Raw genomic sequence first — 10359 nt, 5'->3', positions numbered from 1 at the left:
GTTTTAAAGTTTCAGCTGAAAGTGAATCCAAAATCAATTGTGCCAAGTGTTAAGGTATTGGACTCTCAGGCAATGTTATAGTTTAACACAGCAGTCCCCTAAACAGATTTTTGAGACACCCCAGCAGGGGCAACGTAAGGATTTCACTCCAGGCAGTGTCAGGAATCAATCAATGGGAACACAGCAATTTGTCTTGTCTAACAGTGTAGTTGATTAGACTGAAGCACACACAGACATAAGCAATTGGTTTAGAACAGTCTGGAACTGTACTGAGTAATTAACAGCAGATTTGCAATGGCCAGCTGCTCAGCTGCTGGGGCAAAAGGGTGTGAGGGAAAAGGTCTCTCAAGATGGCTTCAAAGGACTGCTCCAAAGTGCACTGTATTAGCTAATCTTTTATAACTTTTACAAAACCCATAATGACCCCACTGGACCATCATTATTCCTAACTTACAATAAACTTCTAACATCACAGCATCTAGACTCAAGGTTTTCATCCATTTATATTCTTCAATTCTCACTTATTTACTTGTCTGTCCACTCCCCCCATTCTTAGGAGCAGAAACTGCCAGCAAGATTTTAACCTTGCATCTAAAAGCCAGCCTGCTTTCCAATTAACCCTAAACTATGTAGTGTTCTACTGTATTAACTTATAGTGGTTGAGGTGTACCCTCATTGCAATTGGTTTCATCTCAATGTGGGGTAAACACCCCTCAAATCCAGAGTAATACATTCCAGTTCTCAAAAACACAATTTCACAACTTTCAGCAATAATCTCTAGTAGAATGTCCTCAATTCCTGCAGCAGTCTTCTTGTATGAGCTCTTTCCATTAGAAATATTTGTTTTATCCTCCCGGCCTTCTGATGGATTGGATGTAGAAATATCAGGTAAATTTTGTTCACCAGATCACTGTACATATGATTTAAAAGTTTACCACTGTACTTGTGTTCTTTGTCTTTGGCTATCAGAAAACAAAGCTTCAATTCATCAAACTCATTAAGAACCCTGTTCACACAGGCTCTAATCAAACACCACCTTGTTTCAGAAAGTTGCAATATCTTCTGATAGTCTAGAAGTCAAAGCAATGGTGAATCCAAGAGAACAGGTGATGGTCCGGGAGAGGAAAGTGAGCAGCAGAGAGAGCTGTGCTTGGTGATGGAGTGATAAGATGTTAGACTTAAGGAGCTTCTCATACTTTCAACTTCCACAATGCTAAACTCAACCAAGCTGGGACAGAGTACCTTGATTAACTGGGACATAGTCTTTCCCCCTTTTCTCATACATGTTTAAAGTCAGTGGCCACAGGCAATCACCTTCTGCAGCTGTATTTGCCCACTTTGTCACAAAGTTCTTTGGTGTTGGCCCCATAAATGATAGGGTTGAGCATGGAGGGGGGCAACAAAATAGAGGTTGGCCAACAGGATGTGAATGTGAGGAGCAATGCCCTGACCATAACGATGTGTCAGAGAGGAGAAGACAAATGGAAGATAAAACATCAACATCACAAAAATGTGGGCTGTGCAGGTGCTGAGGGCTTTCTGGTGGGTTTTCTTTGAGGATATTCTGAAGAGGGCCCTGATTATCAAGATATAGGACAGTGCAATGAGTGTCAGGTCTAACCCAGTGCATACAAGCACTACTATTAAGGCATACATCTTGTTTACTGTGGTGTCCCCACAAGAAATCGTTGCAACAGCTATGTGATTGCAGTAAGTGTTTGGGATATTGCGGTTGGCACAGAATGGCTGCCTGTTCAGGAGCAGAGGTAGGGGCAGAACAATGAGAACAGCTCTTACCAAACCCACTAAACCTAGCTGAGCTATCCGTGTGTTGGTGAGGATGGTGGTGTATCTCAGAGGGTTACATATGGCAACGTAGGGATCGAAGGCCATTGTCACGAGGAGGGCTGACTGTATAGCAAAAACCACATGTAGGAAGAACATCTGGGTGAGGCAGCCACCCACGGTAATGCTGGTCAAATGAACCAAAATATACACAGTGCCTTTGGCACAACGGAGGTCGACATGGCGATGTCTGTAAGCGCCAGCATGCAGAGCAGCAGATACATCGGCTTGTGCAGGGTCTGATCTTTGCCTACAACAAACAGAAACATGAAATTTCCCAATAGGCTGATAATGTAGAACATAGAGAAAAGAATGGAAATCAGGACATGGGCAGCTTCCAGGCCAGGGATACCTGTTAGGAAGAATGTTGAAAGGTCAAAGGGGGAGAGGTTGAAAGCTGCCATGACATGGTCGATGTGTTCATAGGAATCAGAAATGCTCAAGGTGCCTATGAAGGGAGAGAAACACAGAGAGGAGTGTCATAAACAGATGGCTAAGGGTTTGGCTGAATGATGCTCAGTTGATCGGCACCTACCTGTAAGCTTTGGAAGTGATTGGAAAGCTGTGCATTTATTATATTGAGACACCTGTAAAATGCGTTCACTTGGAAAAATATTTCTGAGTTGGCAAGTCTTTCACTTTCGACGGCTATTGTTCTGAGTTGATTGGCAGGGGCATGCAGTCTGGTAGTCAGGGCTTAGGTCTGTGACATACAGGGGGTTGTTGGTAGGGGAGTCCAGGCTATATCAGCGCACCAGGCTTTGACCCAGGGCCCTTTGGGGGGCTGCCAACACTCTGACAGCTGGAAATGAAAAGGCAGCATGGATGGTGCATGGTTCTGGCATTTGGGGAGGCTGGTCCGAGCACCAGAAGCTCCCCTGGCACCCAGACCATGGCCCCTGCCCCTTGTTCCACCTCCTTTCTGCTATGGCCCCCTTGCCCACCCCTATCGACTCCCTCCCCTCTTCTATCTCCCCTTTGATATGGCCCCACTGCTCAGTGAGTTCCTCCACCCTTCACGCCTAGAATCCCCACCACCTGCCATCAGCTGAGTCCCTACCTCCTCTCCTCTACCTCCTGTAGCCCAAGGCCCACCACCTGCTGCCCACCAAGTCCAGGGAAGTTTTGAATTGATTGAAAGGACACTTGAATATTTACTGAGCAGTCCATGAGTGCCCTCTGGATCACATTTTAGTCCCGCACCTGCACTTTTAGCAATGTCCATTGACTGGGATGAAAACCTGTGATTACAATCACCTAACAGTGTGTTCAACACAGGAAAATACAGCTGTCTGCCTCATTTTCCTTTAGCACTTTCATTTTTAGCTGGCTCCTGTCATAAACAGATAGCTAAGGGTTAATGTCTCTTTCACCTGGAAAGGAGTAACCTGAAACACCTGACCAGAGGACCAATCAGGAAACAAGACTTTTTCAAATCTGGGTGGAGGGAAGTTTTGGGTGTGAGTTCTTTGTTCTTTGTCTTGTGTCTGACCCTCTTGGCTCTGAGAGTGATTTTTCTATCTCCTGCCTTTCTAATCTTCTGTTTCCAAGTTGTAAGTACAAAGATAGTAAGACAATAAGGTTTATATTGTTTTCTTTTGTATTTACATGTGTATAGTTGCTGGAGTGTTTTGAATTGTATTCTTTTTGAATAAGGCTGTTTATTCATTTTTCTTTTAAGCAATTGACCCTGTATTCGTCACCTTAATACAGAGAGACCATTTTTATGTCCTTTTCTTTCTTTTTTTATAAAGCCTTCTTTTTAAGACTTGTTGGAGTTTTTTCTTTAGTGGGGACTCCAGGGAATTGAGTCTGCAGCTCACCAGGGAATTGGTGGGAGGAAGAAGTCAAGGGGGGAAAATCTCTTTGTGTTAGATTTACTACCCTGATGTTGCATACCCTCTGGGTGAGGGGGGAAGTACTTGTGTTTCCAGGACTGGAAACAGGGAGGGTGGAGTCCCTCTGGTTTAGATTCACAGAGCTTGCTTCTGTATATCTCTCCAGGAACCCAGGGAGTGAATACCCGGAGGGGGGAAGGGAAATGGTTTATTCCCCTTTGTTGTGAGACTCAAGGAATCTGAGTCTGGGGTCCCCCAGGGAAGGTTTTGGGGAGATCACAGTGCGCCAGGCACTGTATAGATTCCTGGCTGGTGGCAGCTTTACCAGGTCCAAGCTGGTATCTAAGCTTGGAGGTTTTCATGCTAACACCCATATTTTGGACGCTAAGGTCCAGATCTGGGAAAAATGTTATGACGGCTCCTATTCTCATTCTCTCAGTGTACTTGTAAGTACTGTACAGCCAAGGAAGGTTTGTTTTTTTTTCCATAGGTCATTTGTGAGCGTACTCTTCCTCTACACCAGGGGTAACAGGGACATCATGCAGCTCAGAGAACTTTTGGGCTTCCTTCAAAAGAGCATCCTGCTTAGCGCTGGGTGGCATATGTTCGAATGCCTGGACAGCTCCCCGCTGTAGACTGCAGACCTGAGAACGTATCATTCCTTGTTTCTGCAGAGCTTCGCATGCTACGTGAATCATACTAAGAACATGGTAAAGAAAGACCAAGCACAGACAAAAATGGATATTCTGCCCATTCTTCAACAAACCAAATGCTCCAATAAATCTTCGGTAGGGAGGCTCTGACAGTCCCAACAAGCTGCTGAGAAGCTCTCATGGAGTTCTTTGCAGGAGATGCATTTTTCCATCTGGATGACTATCTTGTGTCACTTAAACTGGATGATTTCAGTTTCACTCCAATCGTCTTCTGGGCCTCCAAGTAAGCATGGTGTGTGCCTGTCTGTGAAAAGAAGGTAAACAAGCCTTCTAGACTATAACACAAAAATTGTGATGCTGTCCTGCTTACTTTGTATGCCTCAGATAACACCAAATAAAACTCATGAGACATGCGGTGTGTACGTATAGCGGGACTGGGCAGGGGAGAGATTATCTTGCAGCAGTTTTGGAGGTACTCCAGTTACATGACTTGCCATGACAGTGGCCCCATCATAACACTGCGTGATGACCAGCAAATTTGCAGTCCATGATGTTTGTAAAAAAAGTTTAATGCTGTGATAGAGGGCACCAGTATCCCCATTCTCAAAGCAATCAATAAATCCTAGAAATCGTTCCTTTATTTCCAGATTTTCTGTGTCTCTCACACAGACTGTCATTTCTCCTTCTTTAAAACTGCTTCCTTTGCCAATAAGAACAGTACAAAACACATTCTCAGGAACTTTCTGAATGATTATGCTTTTCATAATATCAGGAGCAAATTGTTCAAGCTGGTTTTGAGTTGAGTGGCTTGTGAGATTGAATGTACCACTCCATTTTTTCTCTTTGTTTCTTGTTGTTTTGTGAATGGTTCCTCATACTGTGAAAACAAATTGAATAATTACCGAAAGTTTCCAGGGTTTGCTGACTCTTCTCTCTCTTCTTGTCCCTGCAGTGCAATCCCTTGGTTAGCCAGGTAACACAATACCTTGGGGATTCTTCCAGCATAGTTTGTTGTCCTGTAATGCCACCTTGTGAGAATTTGACAACTGTGCCACTACAGAGCCCACTTCTTTTCACTGTCTGAATAAATGCCACCTTTCAGAACACTGCCTGTGTATGGGAGAGTGGATATTTCTGAAGCTTTTTTCCTATATTTTTCCAGTCTCTTACTCTTCTTTGGTGAATGCAGGTTCTTTCAAACCACTGGAAAACTCTCTGCAGGGAAACCAGAAAACTGCATCTGACCGCTCACTGTACTCTAAAAAAGAAAATGTCTTGTTATATTCCGATGTCAATGAGAAAGACCAAGACACAACTTTGCTTATTCTAATTTCCCCAGTTTGCTTTCTTTCTTTCTTTGGACTTTGCACCAATTAATCACCTATGGCACTGGCTCTTTGGTTGATGTCTGGCTCCAATACCTGATCCAGCTGTGGGATTCCTCTTGCTGCTCTGGAGTGACTCAGTTCAGGGGGCTGGAACACAGGGGCCCAGGAGGACACTTTGAAATGTGATTCTGTTTTTCACTGGTGAGTGGCAGGTGGTAGGGGCATTAGGGGAGGGTTGTCTGGGTGGAATAGAGGAAGGATTCAGAAGGCTGCGAGTGCAGGGGACTTGAAGGAATGGGGTGCAGGAGAGGAGGGAGTAAGGACTCAGTGAATGCTGTGGCATAGGTGGGGTCCACCAGGGGGATGGAGTTAGGGGAGATTTGATGATTGTTTGGCTGTGGAGGCCTCTTGGGGGTGGAGAGGAAGGATTCACAGAGAAGCAGCGGGGTCCTCAGCAGAAGATGTAGCAGGGGAGGAAGAGGTGGGGCATGGAGGATGTCACAAGAAAAAAGCAAGAGGGAGTATCGGGGTCGGAGTGCAGTGGGGTCACCACATCCCAGGCATCCACGCTTTCAAAGGTGATGGGGCAGTGGTTGCACCACAGGGGAGGTTTAGCCTCCTATGGTCTATTATGCTCGCCGCCTACGTAACGCGGCTATCTCTAGGTCACTTCCTACCACCTCCCTGAGAATGTCCAAAAGTCTCTGTCTGGGGTAAGGTAGCGTGAAGGGTGTCTGCTTACCCTAAGGCACCTTCTGGTGGCTGCATGTAGCAAGGTCATTCTCCTTTCCTCTCAGATAGCAACTGCCTCCTCCTGTGATTTGGCCCAGCCTCCCAGAGCCAGCTCAGTCCAAGGTCTCTCCCCTGCTAGGGTAGTCCAGACAGCAAATCAAGGGGATCGATGAAATTCAGCATTCAGATGAGAAATCAATGCTTCCCTCTCAGGCGGTCCCTGCAGCAGGCCCTTCCTTCCCTCAGAGAGGGACCTTTGGGCAGTAGTTCAGGGTGAGATTCTTCCTTTCCACCGCTCATCTCCCCTGGAGCTGCCGGAATCAGATCTATTCTCCTCCCTGGTATGTCACAAAATGTGCTGTTCCTCGCCTTTTTGCCTCTCTCAGGCTCTTCTCTTCATAATTGATTTGTCTGCCCCATTTTTCTGATAATTTACTTGCTGAACGTTTGGCTTTTTGAACTCAATTTGAAATGTAGCTACAAGGTCAGTGGTCTAAATACTGAATCTGAGAGGAAGAAGTGATTCGTACAGGTTCTTTATCAGTTGTGTGGTCAATTGCTCAACCAAAATTTCATTTGTTATTAAATATATTAAAGAGGTGAAATAAACAATGTCAGGTTTACTGCTCTAATCCCATAATAAAATAGTACAGGAAAAAGATTTTATATGAAACCAGTCTCTGGGAAGCCATCTTGTACAGTGATGTTACATTCACCTTACGCAGAAAGCATGCTCCCTAAAGTTACCCATTTCAGCTTTTATCATTTATATGAAGATATCACAAGTTACACATCTCTTTACCCATCACTAAAATCCAACTCATCAGTTCCCCAATGTAAGTGGGTAACTATTTGGGGGAACTTTCCTGGCTTACTCACTGCCCCAGGGGTGTTGGCTAGTGAAAGGGCCTGAGTCCCCACTCCCTTTACCCAGAGGCCTTCCTGACCTCAAGGACTCCCCTTCCACTCTCCTGTGTGGCAAAGAGCCCATAAGGGTGACACAGCTGGGCCCACGATTCCTGGGAAGCTGAACCCCGAGTCTCATTGTGGTCACCTAGAACAGGGGCTAGGGTGTTCCTACTCTTGGGTGCTCTCTTCACATTGGATGCTTCACTGACCCACTGATCACTGCATTATGTTCAAAACAGATATAATTTATTAAAAAAATAAGAAAAAATGGGATAGGTTCAAGGAAACAAGGAACAAGCACAGGCAGTGTCCACTGTCCTGGCTCTGGCCCCACAGCTCCCTGGTGTAACTGAGCACTGACTCCTCATTGGCAGAGCTGGTCTGTGCTTGTACGGGGAGATTTTGGCAAACCAGTAAAGTGCCTGAAACTACTATGGCTTATTGTTAAAGGCAGCCTAGTCAGCAAGTTGTAAATTGACCATTCAGCAATCTCAGCTTGACCAAGGCAGGAAGGGAGAGGGGTTTAGGGTGCCACAAAAGGGGCAGCTGGACTCTGCGTCCTTCCTGATAAGAATTGTGTTGAAGTTGCTGATATGCCCCAGGAATGTCTATTGGGGTCTCAAGGCTGCAGGCTCTGGAAAGAGCCACACTTGGTTAATCAATAATCAGAAGGAGCCTCTTGCTTGAAACTGGTGACTTAACAAGGTTTCTTTAAGGGACATGTCATTCTATTACTAATGTATAAATAAGGGGACTCATTTGGGGAGTCTTTGGGACTGGTCTCTCCCTCTGGATGCATCTTGTGTTCCCCACCAGCAGGTGGGCTGCCGCTGTGTCACTCAAGAGCCACACTCAGCTTTGGTAATTATCAATGGTTGGGGGTGTTTTACTAATCTGTTGCAGACGTGTGTAAGTGCTTGAGACTAGCAAAGTTTAGCTTTAAGTGAAAGCACTCTTGTGTTGTCCTATCTGTGCCAGCCATCTATCAACTGGACAGCCGCGTCTCCCCTGATTTATTTCCTGACACCTCCTCACACAGAGTAAAGTTACCAAGAGCTTTGGGTTGAAAGAACCCCGGGTAACATGCTAACCCAGCTCCTGGTTCTGGTCCGCTCCAGCTGCAGCTTCCCAGCTCTGTCTCTGCTCTGTGTCCAGCCAAGCTCTGAATTCAGGACTGTTTTTCTGGCCCTTATATTTCTGGCTGCTGCTGCTCTGCCTCCAGCTCAGCTAGAAGTGGTTTGCCAGATTTCTACTGCATTACTAGGCCCAAATCATTTCAAAACCAACATAAAAGTAGCCTAATCTATTTACTGAAAGAAGTTTTTTTATTAAAATATTTGTGTATACAAATAACAAATGAAAGCTTTTGTTAGGTACCTAGTACAGATTAGGTTAAAAAAAACACAACAAGCCCCAACAGGAGTTCATCCATATTAGCAACAAAACTGTGAGATGACAATCATATTCAAAATCAAAACCCCAATGCTAGTACTTGTATCCTAATTGAGGGTTTGCAGGTGTTTCAATGAAAATGGGTGAATAACAGTGTTAAAAATAGCTCCAAATGTGCCCAAAATGTATCTAGTGTAAAATCAGCAATAATATTATTTATTTCTAATTCCATTCAATGATGGCAGTCAATGTCCATATTTTTAGTTGAATTAGTTTGTTACTGATAGTCTCTAAAAGGCAACATTTCATCATAGCCGTCTTCATCAGAAGTAGAATGCTTCTGCTGCTGGTCATACATGTGCATTGACCAGTGCAATCATTTCTTACATTGGTGGAAACTGTTCAAAACAGATTTTGTGCTGTTGCATGTACACCCTAACATGAGAATATTTCTAAAAGTTCCTCTTGCATCTGGCAGCACAGGTTTGTTTTTATCAAGTTCATCTGAGAAAATAGTCTTACAACTTTAGCGTTGCTAAAAGATAGGAACAACAATGAAAAAGAAAACAAGGCAAGTTCACTAAAGACTTTATCCCCTGTGGCATCCAGGTGTTCAAGACCTTCAACCCAAATCTGCAGTACTTGGTTGTTCTGAGTATGAGGCCAGTGAACCATAGGCAAAATTCCCCATCGCTGCTGCAATTGTTCAAGGTCTCCAAAAAGCAATGGCAAAAATGAGATATCAGCCAATCTAGGTCGTGAAGGACTTAGTCCTGCAAGTGATTCTATAACCTGAACATTTGATGACAATCTCTGTTTCAAATGTTTTACAAACTGCAAGATGATATCTCGACACCTACTTTTGATGTCTTCGACAATGGGAATGGTTAGTGTGTATTTTGAAAGTTCCAGCTGAAAGCAACTCCAAAATCAACTGCGCAGAGCAGTAAGATATTTGACTCCAAGGCGATGGCGTAATTTAACACAGCAGTCTGTTACCTGGGGTTTAAGAACCCACAGCAGGGACAACTTAAGTATTTCACTCCAGGAGGTGTCAGGAATAAATCAACGGGAACATAGCAATTTTGTCTTACAACGGATTAAATGCAAGTAAGCATGCTCTTGGCCAGCAGTTCAGTTTATTAGATTTAAGGACACACAGACATAAACAATAGGCTTAGAACATCCCAGATAGTAGCCTAACATCTGGAACGGTATTGAGTGATTAACAGCAGGTTTGCAGTGGGCAGTTGCTCACCAACCAGGGTGAAAGGATGTCAGGAAAAACATCTCTCAAGATGATTGCAGAGGACTTCTCCAAAGTAGGCTCTATTCGAAAATTGTTTATAACTTCTTCAAAATGCATTGGTCATAGTCTCCACTACTGGATCATCACTTTTCCTAACTTTCAATAAACTGCTAATAGCAGAGGCAACTACACTCAAGGTTTCCATCCATTTACCATTTTTCATTCTCACTTATTTACTTCTCTTTCCCCTCCTCCCATCCTGATTAGTAGAACCTGCCACCTAGATTTTGACTTTACATCTAAAAGCCTGATTTCCAATTAACCCTAAACTATGTTATGTTCTATTTTATTAATTCATAGTGGCTGAGTGCACAACATATGATTGCAATTGGCTTGATCACATTATGCAGTAC

General features: G+C 44.2%; 1 pseudogene; it reads right to left on the bottom strand.

Moving 5' to 3' along the window:
• Nucleotides 1-1310: 1310 nt before the first annotated feature.
• The window catches only part of LOC127044310 (olfactory receptor 52D1-like), an 11120-nt pseudogene continuing 2071 nt past the window's right edge, over nt 1311-10359 (bottom strand).

The sequence above is a fragment of the Gopherus flavomarginatus genome, chromosome 1 (assembly GCF_025201925.1).
Source record: "Gopherus flavomarginatus isolate rGopFla2 chromosome 1, rGopFla2.mat.asm, whole genome shotgun sequence".
Taxonomy (NCBI): Eukaryota; Metazoa; Chordata; order Testudines; family Testudinidae; genus Gopherus; species Gopherus flavomarginatus.
This window is presented reverse-complemented; position numbering and strand designations above follow the sequence as displayed.